The following is a 20,854-nucleotide window of genomic DNA, read 5'->3' as shown; positions in this document are numbered from 1 at the left end:
TAATATGTTGTCTTCGTTTGTAGATACTAGAAGGCCCGAAAGTGGAAAATGTTGGGGAATATAAAAATCCCATTGAATGCCTTGATCTTCATCTCATAAAAATTACTTTAACAAGTACCGAGGCACCAACCAGAAATTAAATTCACTAGGTTCTTTTTCGAGAAAGCAAGCTTGCTCAAGGTAATGAGGTTTTCCCTATATTTAGTGTCAGAAGTGAATGGTTTGCTAAAGAGCGCATGCGTCTATAGATGAATGGAAAAGGCTCTGCAAAAGCTGAATTTCAGTTTGTAACTTCATATGATAGATTATTCGGAAGTCACTATATCAAGCCGTTATATGACTTCTTGGTGGCTGGTCCTTTTGCAGAAATAATGCACAAAAAAGATTCTGAATAAGATGAATTTGATTTGCCAGAATAGTTTGAACCTTGTAATCTTTGAATTTGGGCCTTCTAATGCTGGAGTTTGAACCTTTCAATATTTATGGTATTTGTTATATAATGTAATTGGATGTTTAATTTGGTTATGCAGTCAAGTCCTACTATAAGTATATATGTTGTTCTTCTGTAGACAGAGCATAGATGTTGTGTAGACAGAGGATATCACATAGCACACGGGCTAAACTAGGGAACCCGTCGGTGATGATTTCATCAATCACTGACAATTGTATACTGATACGTCCATTTTGCATCATGTTTTCCTACTATTATTTACTATGCTTTTATGCATAATTATGTTTTATGGAGTAATTCTAATGCCTTTTCTCTCATAATATGCAAGGTTTACACAAAGAGGGAGAATGCCGACAGCTGGAATTCTGGACCTGAAACAGCTACGTCAGAATTACCTACTATGCACATCTCCGAATGAGCTGAAAATTTATGGAGAATTCTTTTGAAATATATGAAAAATACTGGAGAAAATAACTACCGGAGGGGGGCCACCCTGGTGAGCACAAGACACCAGGGCGCGCCTGGTGGGTTGTGCCCTCCTCGGCCCACCTCCGGTGCCCATCTTTTGGTATATAGGTCATTTTAACCTAGAAAAATAATCAGAGGGGGACTTTCGGGATGAAGCGCCACCCTCTTGAGGCGGAACATGGGCAGGAGCACTTTTGCCCTCTGGCGGGAGTGATTCCGACGGGGGAACTTCTCTCCCAGAGGGGGAAATCATCGTCATCATCATCACCAACAACCCCCTCATCTTTGGGAGGGAAATCTCCATCAACATCTTCAACAACACCATCTCCTCTCAAACCCTAGTTCATCTCTTGTGTTCAATCTTTGTACCAGAACCTCAGATTGGTAATTGTGGGTGGCTAGTAGTGTCGATTACATCTTGTAGTTGATTACTATATGGTTTATTTGGTGTAGATTATATGTTCAAATCCATTATGCTATTTAATACCCCTCTGATCTTGAGCATGATTATCATTTGTGAGTAGTCATTAGATGATCATGGGAGAAGTCATGGGAGAAGTCATGTTGCAAGTAATCATGTGAACTTGATATGTGTTTGATATTTTGATGATATGTATGTTGTGATTCCCTTAGTGGTGTCATGTGAATGTTGACTACATGACACTTCACCATATTTGGGCCTAAGGGAATGCATTGTGGATTAGTCATTAGATGATGGGTTGCTAGAGTGACAGAAGCTTAAACCCTAGTTTATGCGCTACTTCGTAAGGGACAAATTTGGATCCAAAAGTTTAATGCTATGGTTAGATTTTATCTTAATACTTTTCTCGTAGTTGCAGATGGTTGTGAGGGAGTTAATCATAAGTAGGAGGTTTGTTCAAGTAAGAACATCACCTAAGCACCGGTCCATCCACATATCAAATTATCAAAGTAGCAAACACGAACCAAACCAACATGATGAAAGTGACTAGATGAAATTCCCGTGTACCCTCAAGAACACTTTGCTTATCATAAGAGACCGTTTTGGCCTGTCCTTTGCCACAAAAGGATTGGGCTACCTTGCTGCACTTTATTTACTGTTATCGTTACTTGCCCGTTACAAATTATCTTGCTATCAAACTACCTGTTACCGACAATTTCAGTGCTTGCAGAAAACACCTTGCTGAAAACCACTTGTCATTTCCTTCTGCTCCTCGTTGGGTTCGACACTCTTACTTATCCTTGTTATATATATGTGTGTGTTCATTAATGACGCCCTACAACCGTACACTTTGGTATAGCCAATACACCAGGGGCTTACGTACCCCACAATATGGTGTGAAAAGTCCGAACACTTTCACAAGTGCGGCAGCCCAAACTTATAGCATTATATGCATCAGCTCCGAATCATGTCTTTGGTCAAATGTTGGGTTTGCCCGGCTCCTATGTTTTGGTACCTTACATTCTGCTCTATCGGCTAAGGTAGCGCTAGGAGAACTATTGCGATTGTGCCCCAATTCTTCTGGGCTGAGCACCTCAGTAGAGAAAGCTAAAACTGACTGTCATGATAAGGCGAGAGACTGGTCGCTGTTCGGCGAGGTTTCGAGTCCCTAAATACTTATGCCGCTTAGAGCGAGGGGCCGGCCACTTAAAGGCGTGTATCGCGCCCCGAATTCAGCCTTCCGAATACCAGGGGCTACGCTGAAATTTAAAATTATAGAATTCTATGGCTAAGTGAGAGTGATAAAGCATTATTAGTCCGGTTGCCTTGTTCGTTGTGCTGAGCGCCTCCCTCGAAGGACCCAAAAATGGGAACAAGAGTGCTCAGGTTTATCCCGAACACCCCAGCACTCGTGGCACAGGGGCAGAAGCCGAGGACTAGCCATCTCTCAGATTGGATAAACAGCCAAACAGAAGGTAATATTTTAAATTCAAATAAGCGTTGCATAGCGCATATGAACAAGTTCTCATAAATACATGATCACGCGAGCAAGTTTCACTCAAATATTACATCTTTCGTGCACTCGTCCGCTATGAGACGGACACCCTGCAGAACACCCTCGTAGTACATCTCAGGGTGGCGATGCTCCTTGCCCTCCGGTGGCCCTTCCTTGATCAGCTTCACGGCGTCTAGCTTGACCCATTGCAACTTCACACGGGCGAAAGCCCGGCGTGCACCTTCAATGCAGACGGATCACTTGACGACATCCAGCCGCGGGCAGGCATCCACAAGCCGCCTCACCAGGCCAAAGTAGCTGTTCAGAAGGGCGTCGCCAGGCCACAGCCGGACTATAAAGCCCTTCATGGCCTGTTCGGCCACCTTGTGCAGCTTGACCAGCTGCTTCAGCTGGTCGCTCACAGACACTGGGTGTGCGGTCCCAGTATACTGGGCCCAGAACAACTTCTCCGTCGAGCTTCCATCCTCGGCCCAGTAAAACTTCGCGGCATCTGAAACGTTGCGGGGCAAATCTGCGAATGCTCCTGGAGAGCTCCGGATTCGGGTAAGTAATCGGTAATTTACTTTTACATGCTTGCTTTGCATATAGAATGCCTTACCCACCGCTATTTTATTCATCGCGTCGATCTCCTAGAGGGCCTTTTGGGCTTCGGCCTTGGCACTCTTTGCGTTCTCGAGGGCCGCGGCAAGCTCAGACTCCCGCGTCTTTGAGTCAAGCTCCAATGCCTCATGCTTCGTCACGACAGCCTGGAGCTCTTGCTGCACCTTGCCCACCCGAGCCTCTTGCTTTTCTCGCTCGGTGTGCTCCTTAGCCACTTTATCTTCGGCCTCGGACAACGCTTGCTTTAGGTCGCCACTTTGGTCGTGGCCCCTGGAAAATTCATGATGATCCTGTTATTTTGCAATCGCATTATTTTTATACATATCCATAGACTAGGTACTACTTACCTTTGTTCTCCTCGAGCTGCCTCTTGGGAAGGCCGAGCTCGTCCTGGGACCCTTTAAGGTCCTGCTTCAGTACGGCGACCTCCGCAGTCAGTGTGGCAGACGCCAGCAGCGAAGCGTGCATACGCATATTGACATACTTATATTAGACTCCTGCGATATTGTTTGATCCTCTGTTCGGCTTTTCTTTGTGAACACCGAACAGAGCATCAGGGGCTACTGTCTATGCGGTAATATTTTTCCTATATTTTAAACACTTACCTCAAAGCCTATTAGAAGGCTGGCACAGGCTTCAGTCAATCCGCTCTTGGCGGACTGGACCTTCTGGATCACCGCACTCATAATAGTGCGGTGCTCCTCGTTGATGGAAGCGCTGCGACGCGCTTCCAGCAGATTGTCCGGCGCCTCTGGATGGACAGAGGTCACTGATACAGGCGTCTTGCCCCTCTTGGAAGGAGGCCTCCTGCCCGAGTCCGGAACCACTAGAGGTTCCGGCGCGGTGTTCGGCTGAGGGCCGAACTCGGAGCCCTCAGGGGCCTTGTCCCCTCTGCTCCCGGAGTCCGTAAGGCTGCCTTGAGGCACCTCCGGGACTGTCCCCCCTTGAATTGGTGCCTCTTGAGACAATACCTCGGCATCGTCCGCAGGGTGAGGGGAGGTGGCGGTCGGAACTGGATCGCTATCCATATCCGACGAACCCAGGGAGCTGTCCGACGATACATCGATACGGGCTCGTGGCGGCCTGCATAATCATATTCGGCGTTAGGTGAAGCAGTGCGACAAAGGAATGCTACGAGTTACTCTGGTATCCGAATACTTACGACTTCCCCAGGGGCTTGGCCCTGGGCAGCCACTCGTCTTAGCCGTCCACGGCGGTGGTAGAGCTGTCCGGAAGGAGAGTCCTTCCCTTCTTGGACCCTTCGGCCTCCCCAGTTGGGGTGGCCTTCCTCTTCTTGTCTCCCCCGTCTGGAGGGGGAGCATCATCTTCTGCCTCCTCGTCTTCGGGGGAGGATTGCGCCGTAGAGTCCTCGGACGGTGAGTCCGATGACGCCTGGCGTCGGGAACTCTTTCGGGTTCCCTTGGCCTTCTTGGTCTTCTTCGGCACCGTATAAGGAGCCGGAGTCAGCATCTTCGTTAGAAGAGCGTCTGCTGGGCCTTCGGGCAAAGGATCCGGACAGTCGATCTGTCCGGCCATCTCCTGCCAGTCATGTCAAAGGTACGGGAGTTTAGATCCCGCGTGGAGTCGAACTATGAAAAACAAGTATCTTGTAAGAGGTAAAGCGGCTTACCGCGCTGGCTTGGCGCTTCGCGCTGAATCCGTGATCCTCAGTAGTGGGAGGGGGAACCTCGGCGCTCTTGAATAGCACCCTCCAGGAATCTTCGTGAGTTGTGTCAAAGAGCATGTTCAGAGTTCGGTGCTGCGCCGGGTCGAACTCCCACAAGTTGAAGGCCCGTTGTTGGCACGGGAGGATCCGGCGGTTGAGCATGACCTGGACTACGTTGACGAGTTTGAGCTTCTTGTTCACCATGTTTTGAATACATGTTTGGAGTCCGGTCAGCTCTCCCGAACTACCCCAGGGCAGGCCCTTCTCTTGCCAGGAGGTGAGCCATGTGGGGAAGCCAGATCGGAACTCGGGGGCCGCTACCCATTTAGGGTCACGCGGCTCGGTGATGTAGAACCACCCCGATCGCCACCCCTTTATGGTCTCCATGAAGGATCCCTCGAGCCATGTGACATTGGGCATCTTTCCCACCATGGCGCCTCCGCACTCCGCCTGGCGGCCGCTCACTATCTTCGGCTTGACATTGAAAGTCTTCAGCCATAAGCCGAAGTGGGGCTTGATGTGGAGGAAGGCCTCGCACACGACGATAAACGCCGAGATGTTTAGGATGAAGTTCGGAGCCAGATCGTGGAAATCCAGGACATAGTAGAACATGAGCCCCCGGATGAACGGGTGGAGAGGGAATCCCAGTCCGCGGAGGAAGTGGGTAAGGAACACTACCCTCTCATGGGGCCTGGGGGTGGGGATGAGCTGCCCCTCGTCCGGGAGCTAGTGCGCGATGTCGTCGGGCAGGTATCCGGCTCTCCTCAGCTTCTTGATGTGTCCCTCCGTGACGGAGGAGACCATCCACCTGCCTCCCACTCCGGACATGGTTGGAGAAGGTCGAGGTGGGAAATGCGAACTTGGGCGTTGGAGCTCGAGTGTGCGAAGATGGATGAGCAAAGGAGGAAGAAGGCGTGGATGAAAAGGTAAATCCTTATCCCTTTATATGGGGGACGAAACTATGCGTCCCCACTAGCCTGGTAAAACTCGCTTATCCCCCAAGCGTCGTAATTGATGGCGCGGTTGGGTTACCCACACCCATATTGATGAGAATCCCGTGATAAGGGGACACAATCTCTCCTTTGACAAGACGTGTCAAAAAACTGCCTCGCGTTATGTGCGGGGCTAGTTAAAGGAAACGGTTCGAATAATCAACGGGCCGTGACATAATGTCGTGTTGCCAAAACAAGTCAGAAAATTGGATTTGTGGAAATATTATTCTCTCTACGGTGGTATGTGGACTTATTTTGCAGGGTTGGACACTATCCTTATATTCAAATTCTTCTATGGTGTATTCGGAGGAGGAACCCGCCTTGCAATGCCGAAGACAATACTGCGTGCCGGACTCATCGTCATTGAAAGCCTGGTTCAGGGGCTAATGTGGGAGTCCTGGATTAGGGGGTCTCCGGACAGCCGGACTATATCCATTGGCCGGACTGTTAGACTATGATGATACAAGATTGAAGACTTCGTCTCGTGTCCGGATGGGACTCCACTTGGCGTGGAAGGCAAGCTAGGCAATACGGATATGTGTATCTCCTCCTTTGTAACCGACCTTGTGTAACCCTAACCTCTCCGGTGTCTATATAAACCGGAGAGTTTTAGTCCGTGGGACAACATACAATCATACCATAGGCTAGCTTCTAGGGTTTAGCCTCTCTGATCTCGTGGTAGATCTACTCTTGTACTACCCATATCATCAATATTAATCAAGCAGGAAGTAGGGTTTTACCTCCATCGAGAGGGCCCGAACGTGGGTAAAACATTGTTGTAACGCCCTCGATGCGGCTATATCTCCCACGTGTCGAGGCACGACTTAGAGGCATAACCGCATTGAAAGCAATGTCGCAAGTAAGGTAATCTTCACAACATCCCATGTAATATAAATAATAAAGGGGAGATACATAGTTGGCTTACACTCGCCACGTCAATCAAGTACATAAATAACATTGCAACATTCAAACACTCATGGCCCGACTACGGCGCCAAAATAAAAGATAACCCAACATGCGACACGGTCCCGATCACCCCAACTGGGCACCACTACTAATCATCAGGAAAAGAAACATAGTATCGTTGAGAGTCCTCGTCGAACTCCCACTTGAGCTCGAGCGCGCCATCTGGAGCGAAATCATCAGGCCCTGCATCTGGTGTAATAGTAATCTGTGAGCCAGAGGGACTCAACAATCTCGCACCCTCGCGATCAAGACTATTTAAGCTTATAGGTAAGGCAAGGTAAATATATGTGGAGCTGCAGCAAGTGGCTAACATATCTGGTGGCTAACCTGTTCGCAAAAGAGAGCGAGAAGAGAAGGCAAGGTGCGAGCGCATAACTAAAGAGGGCAATCATGCGGCAAGCATTACTCCAACAGCGTGTCCACTTCCCGGACTCCGCTGAGAAGAGGCCATCACGGTAACTCACACAGTTGATTCATTTTAATTAAGTGAAGGTTTAAGTTATCTACAACCGGACATTAACAAATTCCCATCTGCCCATAACCGCGGGCACGGCTTTCGAAAGTTCAATCCCTGCAAGGGGTCCCAACTTAGCCCATGACAAGCTCTCACGGTCAATGAAGGAATAGACCTTCTCCCGAGACGTTCCGATCAGACTCGGTATCCCGGTTCTACAATACACTTCGACAAGTTAAAACCAATCCACCAACACCGCCCGAATGTGCCGACAAATCCCGATAGGAGCTGCACATATCTCGTTCCCAGGGCACAATCGGATAAGCAATCCGTACAACTAAAACCAGCCCTCAAGTTTCCCCGAGGTGGCGCTGCAAGGGGCTCTAGGTTGGACCAACACTCAGAGGAGCACTGGCCCGGGGGGGGTTTAAAATAAGATGACCCTCGGGCTCCGGAAACCCAAGGGAAAAAGAGGCTAGGTAGCAAATGGTAAAACCAAGGTTGGGCATTGCTGGAAAAGCTTTAATCAAGGCGAACTATCAAGGGGTTCCCATTATAACCCAACCACGTAAGGAACGCAAAATCCGGGAACATAACACCGATATGACGGAAACTAGGGCGGCAAGAGTGGAACAAAACACTAGGCGAGAGGCTGAGCCTTCCACCCTTTACCAAGTATATAGATTCATTAAGATAACATGGCAATATAATGATATCCCAACAATTAAATAAGGTTCCAACAAGGAACAGCCTCCAATCTTCACCTGCAACTAGCAACGCTATAAGAGGGGCTGAGCAAAGCGGTAACATAGCCAATCAACGGTTTGCTAGGACATGGTGGGTTAGAGGTTTGACATGGCAATTTGGGAGGCTTGAAAGAAAGTGGTAGGCATCGTAGCATGGCATAGCAAAAGAGCGAGCATCTAGCAAAGCAAAGATAGTAGTGATTTCAAGGGTATGATCATCTTGCCTGTACAGTTGTCCGAGTTGACTGGATCCTCGAAAGCAAACTCAACGGGCTCCTCGTTAGCGAACTCGTCTCTCGGCTCTACCCAAACAAGACAAACAAGCAACAAGGACACAATCAACCACGTGCACAACTCAAACAACATGATGCAAAGATGGTATGCTATGCGGGATGCGATGCGGGATGCATATACAAGATTTGACAAGTAATGCATGAACCGGGCCTCAACATGGAAATCCAAGTGTGCCATTGGAAAGATGATATGAAATCGCTTGAAAACAATATAAAGAACCCCGGAATCGGAGTTACGGTTTGGAAATGACAAGCAATTCAAAAATGACACCGTTCTGCGATTTACAGCAAGTAGTCAACTAAATGCCACGAGATGAACATGCTACAGCACCCAAACATAGCATCAAAATACATGGCAGGGACACATTCATGATTCTTAACAAAAGTCCAGCACTGAGCTTCGGCCAATTCATCCATTAACAGGTTCAAACAAGCATGGCAAAAATGCATTTGGTAAATAGATTTCAGACTTAGTGAAATTAACACTTGTGTGGAATTTCAGATCAGATAGCACTCTTCGGAGCACCAAAACTATATTCTACAGGACCCGAACATGACAAAGTAAAGAATGTCATGGAGCTACTCAAAGAGCTTAACAAAAGTCCCTTAGTGACCTTGAGCCAAAAGGGATCAGAAAATACATTTGCAAGCATGTGAACATGGCAAAAACATAATCATTTCTCAGACTTAGTGAAAACTGGAGCATGCTGAAAACAGATATCAAGTAGGCATGTTTACAAGCTCGATGCACTCACTACAGAGCATGTCATGATAATCCAAGCATACACCCATCAAGAATACACAAAATACAAGCTAGACATGGCAAGAACAATAACATGGCATGCACGGATCAACTACAACATCATCGGCAAAATCGCTAACTAGTAGACAATCTGCCCAGATTCACAAAGTAGCAAAAGTAGAGCTCGATTGACTCAAGCTAGGTTGCTCCATAATTGCAAACAAAGACATGGATGGATAGAGCACTACAAGGTTAACAAAACATCCTTACTGATCATCCTCAAAAGAGGCACGGATCACTAGGGAACAACATGAACATATGGCAGCATGAGATAAACAGACCAAGGACTTAGTGGAAATGCTAAGTCCCTGAAATCAGCACTAACAAGTGCACCACTTTGCAAGCTTGTGCTAGTCACCACACACATCAAAAATACATGGGTTGCACCTCTAGAAAGATGGCAAATCCCTTAACAAAATATATGTGGAGCTCATGGGCATATCATGCACACAACAATCATGGCAAAAATGACAAATATCTAAATCGAGTAGCAGATCTGACAATTATCTCAAGTGGCACTCTTCTAACAGCATTTTGGGCATCAAGATGTACTCAAATGAAAATGGTGCAATGGAATGAAATGATGTACTCTCTGAGACGAACATTTTGATATGCTATATGCCCAAAACAGAGCTACGGATGCAAAGTTACGATGCAATGAACATAGCAAGAATATTAGGGTTTCGGGGCAAAAGTCAACCCGAGATCCAGATCTGGATCTGGGGGTACTGTAGCAGCGCGGTTCCCGAGGATCGCCGGGGAGGTCGGCGCCGGAGTTGAAGTCGGGGCGGCCGAAGTGAGGGGGTTCGGCGCCGGAGCGGGGAGGAGCTCTCCGGCTCGCCGGAGTGGGGGAGGAGCTCGCCGGCGCTGGCCACGACGATGGGGAACGGACTTGGCGGCGTCGGGGCAGCGTGGAGGCGAGGTCCGGCGAGGGCGCTTGCGCCGGAGGTCGCCGGCGATGGAGTACGCGGCGGCCGGAGCGGGGCGGCTCGGGCGCGCTCGGCCGCGCGGGAGGAAGACGAAGGCGGGCGGCGGCGCGGGTGACTGGGCCGCGGGGGCCCCGAGCGGGCCGGACGGGCCTCGGGCGGCGGCGGCGATGTGGGGCTCGCCCGAGCCACGTGGCGGCGGCTGGTTGGTCGGCGGCGGCGGGCGGACGCGTCCGGCTCCGTCCGGACGTGTCCGGCGGCGACGGAGGAGATATTTTTTAGGGTTTCGAGGAGGGGATCCGAGATTTGGAAAGGGGGAGGTATATATAGGCATAGAGGGAGTTAGGAGAGTCCAAATGAGGTGCGGTTTTCGTCCACACGATCGTGATCGAACGCTCTAGATGATGGGAGAGGTTTTGGTAGGTTTTGGGCCAACTTGGAGGGGTGTTGGGCTGCAACACACACGAGGCCTTTTCGGTCCCTCTGTTAACCGTTGGAGTATCAAACGAAGTCCAAATGGTACGAAACTTGACAGGCGGTCTACCGGTAGTAAACCAAGGCCACTTGGCAAGTCTCGGTCCAATCCGGAAATGTTTAATCCCCACACACGAAAGAAAGGTAGAATTGACCACCGGAGGAGAATGAAGCGCCGGAATGCAAATTGGACAGCGGGGAAAATACTCGAATGCAAGAGATGAACATGTATGCAAATGCAATGCACATGATGACATGATATGAGATGCATGACAACGACAACAACACGAAGACAAAAACCCGAACCCGAGAAAATAAAATAACTTAACGCCGGAAACGGCAAGAGTTGGAATACATATTGGGTAAATCATATCCGGGGTGTTACAACACTCCACCACTACGAAAGGATCTCGTCCCGAGATTTAGGACTGAAAGAACGCCGGGTACTCAGAACGGAGGTGATCCTCGCTTTCCCAGGTAGCTTCACAGTCGGAATGGTGTGACCACTTGACTTTGAGGAATTTGATCGACTTGTTGCGAGTCTTGCGTTCAGTCTCTTCAAGAATAGCCACTGGGTGCTCACGATAAGAGAGATCTTCTTGGAGCTCAATGTCCTCGAAGTTGACGGTGCAGTCAGGAGTCTTGAAGCACTTTCGAAGCTGAGAGACATGGAACACATCATGAACATTTGCAAAGCTTGAAGGAAGCTCGAGTTGATAGGCGAGGTCGCCTCTCTTGCTGACGATCTTGAAAGGTCCCACGTATCTAGGGGCAAAGTTCCCTTTGATACCGAAGCGACGAGTACCTTTCATAGGGGAGACGCGGAGGTAAACATGATCTCCGATCTCGAAAGCCAAATCATGGTGCTTACTATCATAGTAGCTCTTCTGGCGCGATTGGGCTGCTTTGAGGTTATCGCGAATGACTTTGCACATTTCCTCTGCCTCTGTGATTAAGTCATTTCCCAAAAGCTGACGCTCGCCGGTTTCAGACCAGTTGAGAGGGGTACTGTCGGGGATATACCCCACGGTGTAAACCGGCCGGAAGTTAACCTGGCCGGACTTGGCGGTTTATCTGAAAACCCCGCTGACACTTGGCGAGTTACTGGCGACCCGCCCTGACCTGGCGGTTTACAAGCAACCCACCTGGTTATTATGACTCACTGGTGATCCGGCGAGCGGGATAGACGGATGACAAGGCCCAAGGCCCAGAAGGCCGGTTCACGTTTAACGGTGGGCCGGTTTAAGAGGAAAGGCATGAGGAACGTTTATCTTACAGGGAGTTAAGACCTGGACTTGTATCCGGTTCGTATTAGAGATAGACTAGTCCTAATCCTAAGAGGACTCCACATGTAAACCGCCCCTTCAACATATATAAGGAGGGGCAGGGCTCCTCAAAGGGGAGAGGAGGCACAAGTTTCACAAGTTGGACAAGTTAGGTTTAGACAATAGCTCTCAAGATAGAGCGCTCTTGTAACCGTGATCATCATCATCAATATCAATGAAGCAGGATGTAGGCTTTTACCTCCACCGTGAGGGGCCGAACCTGGGTAAAACATCGCGTCTCTCGTCCCGCTCAACCCCTCTCAAGCTACCACATAGATGCGTTGGCCTCGCGACTAAGTCCTGACACTAAGGACATCTGCCGTGACAATTCCACGACAGTTGGCGCCCATTGTGGGGCCTGCGCACGGTGGTGTTGAGTTCTGTGAGGGATCTCATCCAGGGATTGAGAAGTTCACAGTCGGACGGATAAGGAAGAGCCGGCATGAAGCAATCACATGGAATAGCCCGGCAAGGGATAACCTTAGACAAGAACCGATTAAATTTGGGGCTGGAAGTACGATGTTTGATTGGATCAGATTAGGGTGGCATCAGGTGCAATCGCCACCCTAAAAATCAACAAAGACAGAAGGGAAGCAAGATCCGTCTAAACCTAAACCGCCTGACTGCAAGTTTCGCCGAGATCAAACAAGATTTTTTCAGCTACTGAAGCAGTCTGCCCAGACCGATATGATTTTTTATACCGCAGTCAGATCGCGTATCCTCGATCACAACAACCAAAAACAGTCAGCGCGTGCATGCATAATTGTCCAATATTCGTGCATCCACTATGGCCGTGCATACGCGCATCACACCAGAACAAATCTTTCCTGCTGCTACTTTTCAAGCGTAAGGACCAAAGCAATCAGAAGTATAAACTAGTAGTAGTGCTACTCCAATTCCTACTACGAGACGTGAAGCAACTAATACAAAGATTCGGATTTGACTGAAAGAAAAAAAAGGAAGTGAACGACTCGGATGAAAACGTGGTCGTGGCTTCGTCCAACTAACCGCGACTCAGAAGTGGGCTGCGATTTCCATCCCTACACCTTTCCCCATGGCGGGTCGCTCCTCTCCGACCTCGGTTACCTCTGCTTTTGCGACTCTCTGATCCGCTGACGGAGAGGCGCCCCACGCTGCCTGCCAAGCTGCAGACGGGGAGCCGCCCCCTGCTCCTTGCCGAGCTGCTGCCGGAGAGTCGCCCCGCACTGCCTGTCGAACCGCCACCGGAGAACTGCCCCGCGTGGATCTCATGCCAGGCCGTCCACGCTATAAATCTGCGGCTTTGTTCCAACCCGGCCGCCCTTGCTGCCGCTGCAAGCCACCACCTCCGCCGCGGTCGGCCACAAGCCCTTGCCACCGCGCCATTGAGCCACCCCGGGTCAACCCGCTTCCGCTGTGGCCGCTGCCTGTTTCGCTCTACTTCGGGCTGGCCTCGCTGAGTCGCCGTGTCGAATCGCCAGTTTGCTCACTCGCCGCCGATCCTCAAGCAAAATCCATCGGATGCTCTCTGTACTAATGCTATGGCTGCTAGGATTGTTACTCCCGTGGAGGTTATCTGCGTGAGGACAACAGTTTTTGGGAGGATAACATTTTTTGCAAAATTATCTATGGATGCCACGTACTGATCGTCCATCATCCAGACGAATCAGGTGAAATCCATCCGATCAATTTTTATGATATTTTTTCATTCTTTCGAGAACAATTACTCTTGTTTGTGATCTTTGTGCAGGAAAATTACTCATTATAAGAGTGCCTACCGTGCCACAAATACGGAGAGCACATTGCTGGCGTCTGTCTACACCGACGATCGTCCGCGCCGGTTTACAATGCCCGCGGCCAACTCTCCGTCCGCGCCGGTTTACAATGCCCGCGGCCAACTCTCCATCCGCGCCGGTTTACAACACCGCGGTCGACTCATCTGTCTGTGCCGCTTCTGATGTTGCGGTCATCTTTGATGTCCGCCTTTCTTCCCACGAGGTAAATTATTATCAACCGTCATCTGCATTGGATGGTTCAATGGACATGCACACAAGTCGCCGCCACTACAGTTTGGTTAACTTCAAATCGCCAGTTGGAAGGAATCATTGGCCGAGTTGCTGACACGGCTCATACAGGATCATTTATAACCCGCCGCAGTCACCTCAACCTTCTGTGGATTCACATCGTGCTATCAACACCAATGATATACAAGTTATGCCGGTTTATATCACGGTCAAATATGGAGAATCTCAAGCCAACTCCTCGAGTCACCTTGAGACTTGGGGGCTACAGTGATATGACTTAGCAAACGTTGCCAGTTTTTTCAGTGAAGTCAAGAACCCCAATATGTTGGAGGGAAAGATAACCCAGTTCCGGATTCACGTCGTGCTGTCAGAAGATTTCCGGCTCAGAAAGTATATGACAGTTACAAGATCCCGGCTCAATGAAGAAGTTTCGGGTCATCAGAAAAGGATTCCGGTTTACAATCCGGTTCAAGGGAAATCTGTTCTCCGACAAAGCTCTGAAGCTCTCAAATCCGGTTTAAGAATTTCCGGTTCAAAAAGGAATTAACTTCTCGCAAGGTCGAGTTTGAAGGCCGTCAGAAAATTTCCGGCTAAAAATGAAGATTCCGGTTTAAAATCTGGTTCAAGGGAAAGATGTCTCCCATAAAGCTTTAAAGCTCTCAATATCCGGTTCAAGATCCCGGTTCAAGAAGAATTTATCTCTTGGCAAAAGTTAAAAATTGCCAAATAGGACCTGCTGCCACGATGTGCGGTTGAAACATGGGTATTCTGCCTTACTGGCCATGACATATTATTGATCACATGGGGGCTTCTGCTTTATAAAGCGGGGTCTCTGTTCTTTTACATCATGTGAGGTTACACGGAGTTGCTCTAAAGCGGCCTCCGGTTTACCCCTTGAGTTCGCTTTGCTAAAAGCATCGTGTTATATCACTTGGAGGATTGGTCGTGTCCGAACCAATACCATGCCTCTTGATAGGCGAGAGCCACCAGATCACTTGGGGACTTGGTCATGTCTGAACCAGTCATGCCTCTTGATCGGCCTAAGGCCACAGAATCACTTGGGGGCTTGGTCGAACCCGAACCATGACCATGCCATTTGGTCGGCATAAATGCCACGGTTTCATTTGGGGACCTGGCTGACTAGAACCATAGTTACACCTAACGGGAGCTTGGTTGTGTTTGGCCATGGTAACGCCATTTGATCAGCTTAAATAAAACTTTTCTTTTGCTTCACACTTTTCTTTGAAGGTTTTTTTTTTGCTTTTTATTGTGTTTTTAAACCGACAAACTTTTATCAATTGACGGAACATAGTTCACGTCAATCCGGAGACTATTTGCCCGGTTTGATCCTTGTTGTTAACATCCTCTTATGGAGTAACACGGTGTTTATCACAGCCCGGCATGGTTTTATCATAAACCGGCACAATATGGAAGGAGTTATCAGTACTCAAGATTTGGGTTATCACCCTTACTACAAAAAGTTGGTAAAACCAACAATGTGATTCAATGTCACATGTATGATATATTTCATATTTGATTATTCTTAAGTGCAGCCTTGGTTATAAACCCGGGTTTTATGTTGAGCATTATGACCCGTCCGGCGGTAAACCGCCAGGACACTTTAAACTTGTTGTATGCAGAAACAGGTTTGTTAAACCGGCCTGGTTTTGGACTATAAGTCGCCAGTATATATATTTGGATTGCGCCATTGGAATCATGCGTTTATAAATCATTGGGTCATATTATTCATTATGATATTTAATGAATAAGGTTTTCACCGGATTATATTATCTTGAATAGCCAACATGGCTGGATTTTTATGGTTATTAATAACCGGTATTATTGAGTTTTCAAAGTCGCTTTAGCGCAATGGCTATTATTTTATCAAAGGATATGATTTATTTTACAATGGAAGGAATAGTCCCGGGTTGCTGCAGGCTTACAACCCGACACTTGGGGGCTACATTATTCAAATCAAGATTACATGCAAGTCTCATGTCGCTGCAAGCATGCATCATGACACTTGGGGGCTAATGCAAATTCATTTTTACTAGTCTTATTAAAGACCCGACTCATCATATTATAATGAGCCGGCCCTTGGGGGCTACCAATTGCTCCTGTCAACAATTCAAGGTACACAAGTTTTTATCCATTATATTGAAGGGTCCACTCCTCAGTTGGTAAAGCACAAAGCTCTTAACCTTGTGGACGTGGGTTCAAGCCCCATGATGGGAGTTACATCATATGATGTTATTTTCAATGAAGTATATATAAAGTCCAAGCTCAATATTATCTTACTGAACCGGCCCTTGGGGGCTACACTGATTGAAGTTTTTATAAGCAATTACAAGTCCCAGATTGCTGCAAGCATGACAACCCAGCACTTGGGGGCTACATATATGGAGTATTCAGTTTATATAATTGAGATGAACAAACCGGATTTCTTCAAGGTTGAAACACTTATTGGAGCAAGTCTTAAGTTATCACTATGTTCTCCTCTTAAGACTTGGGGGCTACAGGCATTATGCATATAAAGGAGGAACATCTTCATTTTATCAGTTTTGAGCAAATCAGGAAGATCAATTACATGACCCGGTGTCGACAACAATTATGACCCGGCGCCATCAATGTTTATAAACCGGCCATTTTGGTAATATTAAACCGGCAAGTTTTACATCTTCAAACCGGCTGAATATCAGATAAGTATTTTCAGACCCATATTTCTTAAATCAGCGCTTTGGGAGCTGAGTCAAAGGAGTTATTCTTCACAATATTTCTCGGTGATAAACCAATGTCGGCAAATTGATTATGAAGTTGGTATGTTGACCCGGATTTCCCAGAAGGAGGAAATAACAAGGACTTAAGGATGATCAAGTACCGGTTTACAAAAATTCTTAACCCGGAGCATAACCTGTCAAATTTGTTCTTGTGCTTATTTTGCAGTATAAGTTTGCCATGAATAAATCCAGGCTAAACTTGGGGGCTAATGTCGGAGATATACCCCACGGTGTAAACCGGCCGGAAGTTAACCCGGCCGGACTTGGCGGTTTATCTGAAGACCCTGCTGACACTTGGCGAGTTACTGGTGACCCGCCCTGACCTGGCGGTTTACAAGCAACCCACCTGGTTATTATGACTCACTGGTGATCCGGCGAGCGGGACAGACGGATGACAAGGCCCAAGGCCCAGAAGGCCGGTTCACGTTTAACGGTGGGACGGTTTAAGAGGAAAGGCACGAGGAACGTTTATCTTACAGGGAGTTAAGACCTGGACTTGTATCCGGTTTGTATTAGAGATAGACTAGTCCTAATCCTAAGAGGACTCCACATGTAAACCGCCCCTTCAACATATATAAGGAGGGGCAGGGCTCCTCAAAGGGTAGAGGAGGCACAAGTTTCACAAGTTGGACAAGTTAGGTTTAGACAATAGCTCTCAAGATAGAGCGCTCTTGTAACCGTGATCATCATCATCAATATCAATAAAGTAGGATGTAGGATTTTACCTCCACCGTGAGGGGCCGAACCTGGGTAAAACATCGCGTCTCTCGTCCCGCTCAACCCCTCTCAAGCTACCACATAGATGCGTTGGCCTCGCGACTAAGTCCTGACACTAAGGACATCTGCCGTGACAATTCCACGACTGCTACGGCACTTCCTGCCATACAGAATTTCAAATGGGGCCTTGCCCGAACTTGCTTGAAAACTGTTGTTGTAGGAGAATTCAGCATAAGGAAGGCAATCCTCCCACTTCATGTCGAAGAAGATCACACAAGCCCTGAGCATATCTTCAAGAATCTGATTGACACGCTCGACTTGACAGCTAGTTTGAGGGTGGAAAGCTGTGCTGAAGCGGATGTTGGTGCCCATGGCCTTCTGAAAAGAATCCCAAAACTTTGAGGTAAAGATACTGCCACGATCTGAAGATATCACTTGAGGAATACCGTGCAGAGAGACAATCCGAGAGGTATAGAGTTCCGCCAATTGAGCTGCCATGATAGACTCTTTGATAGGCAGAAAGTGAGCCACTTTAGTGAGTTTGTCGATGACAACGAATATAGCATCATTGCCACGTTTGGACTTTGGAAACCCAGTCACGAAATCCATCTCAATGTGGTCAAACTTCCATTCTGGAATGGCAAGAGGTTGGAGGAGACCAGCTGGCCTTTGGTGTTTTGCCTTCACTCTTCTGCAGACATCACATTCATTCACGAACTGAGCAATCTCGCGCTTCATTCGAGTCCACCAATAAGCCTGCTTGAGGTCCTGATACATCTTCGTGCTCCCAGGGTGGATGGAGAGGAGAGAATTGTGAGCCTCGTTCATGATCAGTTTACGAAGGTCACCTTTGGGCACGACAATACGATCCTCGAAGAAAAGAGTATCCTTGTCATCAAGGCGGTAGCACTTGTACTTGGGTTGACACTTGGCAATCCCAATCTTCACCTTCTTCACCATAGCATCAAGAAGCTGGGCTTGGCGAATCTGGTTTTCCAAGGTAGGAGAGACTTGAAGGTTGGCGAGGAAACCTTGAGGAACAACTTGCAGATTAAGTTGGCGGAAAGCTTCACAAAGCTCGGGTTGATAAGGATTGAGAATCAGACTGTTGCAATAAGCCTTTCTGCTCAATGCGTCAGCAATCACATTGGCCTTGCTTGGAGTATACTCGATACTTGGATTATACTCTTGAATCATGTCGACCCATCGAGTCTGCCTGAGGTTGAGATTAGGCTGAGTGAAGATGTACTTGAGACTCTTGTGATCAGTGAAAATGTCCACTTTTCTTCCCAATAAGAGATGTCTCCAAGTCAAAAGAGCATGCACAACTGCCGCCAACTCGAGGTCATGAGTTGGGTAGTTCTTTTCATTAGGCTTCAAATGGCGAGAGGTATAAGCAACAACTTTCTTCTCTTGCATCAAAACTGCACCAAGACCTTGGAGAGAGGCATCACAAAAGACCTCGTACGGTTTGGATTCATCAGGCGGAGTCAGAACTGGAGCAGTGATCAATTTCTCTTTCAAAGTGTTGAAAGCAATGTCACACTCCGGAGACCAAACGTACTTGACGTGCTTCTGGAGAAGATTTGAGAGAGGCTTCGCGATCTTAGAAAAATTCTCCACGAACCTTCTACAATAGCTTGCTAGGCCGAGGAAGCTACGGAGTTGCTTCACGTTTTGAGGAGGTTCCCAATTCACAATTCCAGACACCTTCTCAGGATTCACCGCAATGCCCTTGGCAGGGATGATATGACCAAGATAAAGAACCTCATCGAGCCAAAATTCGCACTTGGAGAACTTGGCGTAGAACTGATGTTCCCTGAGCTTATCGAGTACCAAACACAAGTGCTTGGCATGATCTTCCTTGTTCTTCGAGAAAACCAGAATGTCATCGAGATAGACCAAAACAAAGTCATTGGTGTAGGCGTTGAAGATGAAGTTCATCATGCGAGAGAAAGTCGGAGGAGCATTGACGAGACCAAAATACATGACAGTGTATTCATATGACCCAAAGCTTGTCCTGAAAGCCGTCTTGGGAATATCTTGTTCACGGATTCGAATCTGATGATAACCCATACGGAGATCAAGCTTGGAGAATACTTGGGCACCCTTGAGTTGTTCGAACAGCTCATTGATGTTGGGAAGTGGATACTTGTTCTTGATAGTCTTCTTGTTCAATGGACGGTAATCAACACAAAGTCGGTCTGTTCCATCCTTCTTCTTCACAAAAAGAACACCACAACCCCACGGAGAAGAACTACCGGATGAGACCCATTCTCTCTTGAATATCGAGTTGCTTCTTCAGCTCCTTCAACTCTTCAGGTCCGAGCTTGTAAGGGCGTTTGCACACAGGTTCCGTGCTAGGTTCAAGATCGATGACGAATTCAACTGGCCGATGCGGAGGCATTCCTGGAAGCTCTTCTGGAAAGATGTCTTGATATTCGCAAACGACTGGAATTTGCGAGATGGCATCGAGTTCACCCTTCTCATTGAGAGAAAACAGACGGATGGTATCATCACGAGCGGCAAAGACAATTACATCCTCAGATGAATGAGTCAATTGAATCTGCCTGGCTGCACAATCAAGCTGAGCCTTGTGCTTAGAAAGTCAATCCATTCCGAGAATAAGATCAATATCCGAGTCACCAAGAACATTTGGAGAGGACAAGAACTTATAGTCCCCCAAAGTGATTGTAAAATCCGGAACGCATACTCGAGATGTCATTTGACGGGCCGGAGAGACAATAGCCAACGGTTTCGACAGCACTTGAGTAACAAAATCATGCTTAGATGCAAAAGGTCTCGACATGAAACAATGCGATGCACCAGTGTCAAAAAGAACTCTTGCAGGAATATCGTTAACAGGAAGGTTACCCATGATGACATCTGATGAGTCCTCTGCCTGAGCTGCATTCATCAAATTGACCTTGGCGTGCTTGGGGTTATGCTTTACCACAGCTGTACTTGCCGACCTCATAGGAGGAGGAGGAGGAAGACGCCTCTGATTGAAGCATTTGTTGGCATAGTGACCCTTCTGTTGGCACTTGTTGCACGTGACCTCTGAAAGCGGACGGTGGTACGGAGCACTCGATCTTGGAGCTTGAGACGAAGTCTTGTTCTGAAAGCCAGGGTTGGGTGGGTGGGAAGATCCACTGCCACCTTTGCTCTTCTGATATGGCTGACAGAACGGAGGAGGAGGAAGCCAATACTTCTGCTGCTTGGCCACTTGAGTAGAGGAAGACGGAGTAGCATCTCGG

The sequence above is a fragment of the Triticum urartu genome, chromosome 5A (genome assembly GCF_056163025.1).
Source record: "Triticum urartu cultivar PI428250 chromosome 5A, HENAU_Tu73, whole genome shotgun sequence".
Classification (NCBI taxonomy): Eukaryota; Viridiplantae; Streptophyta; class Magnoliopsida; order Poales; family Poaceae; genus Triticum; species Triticum urartu.
Note: the sequence above shows the minus strand (reverse complement) of the source record.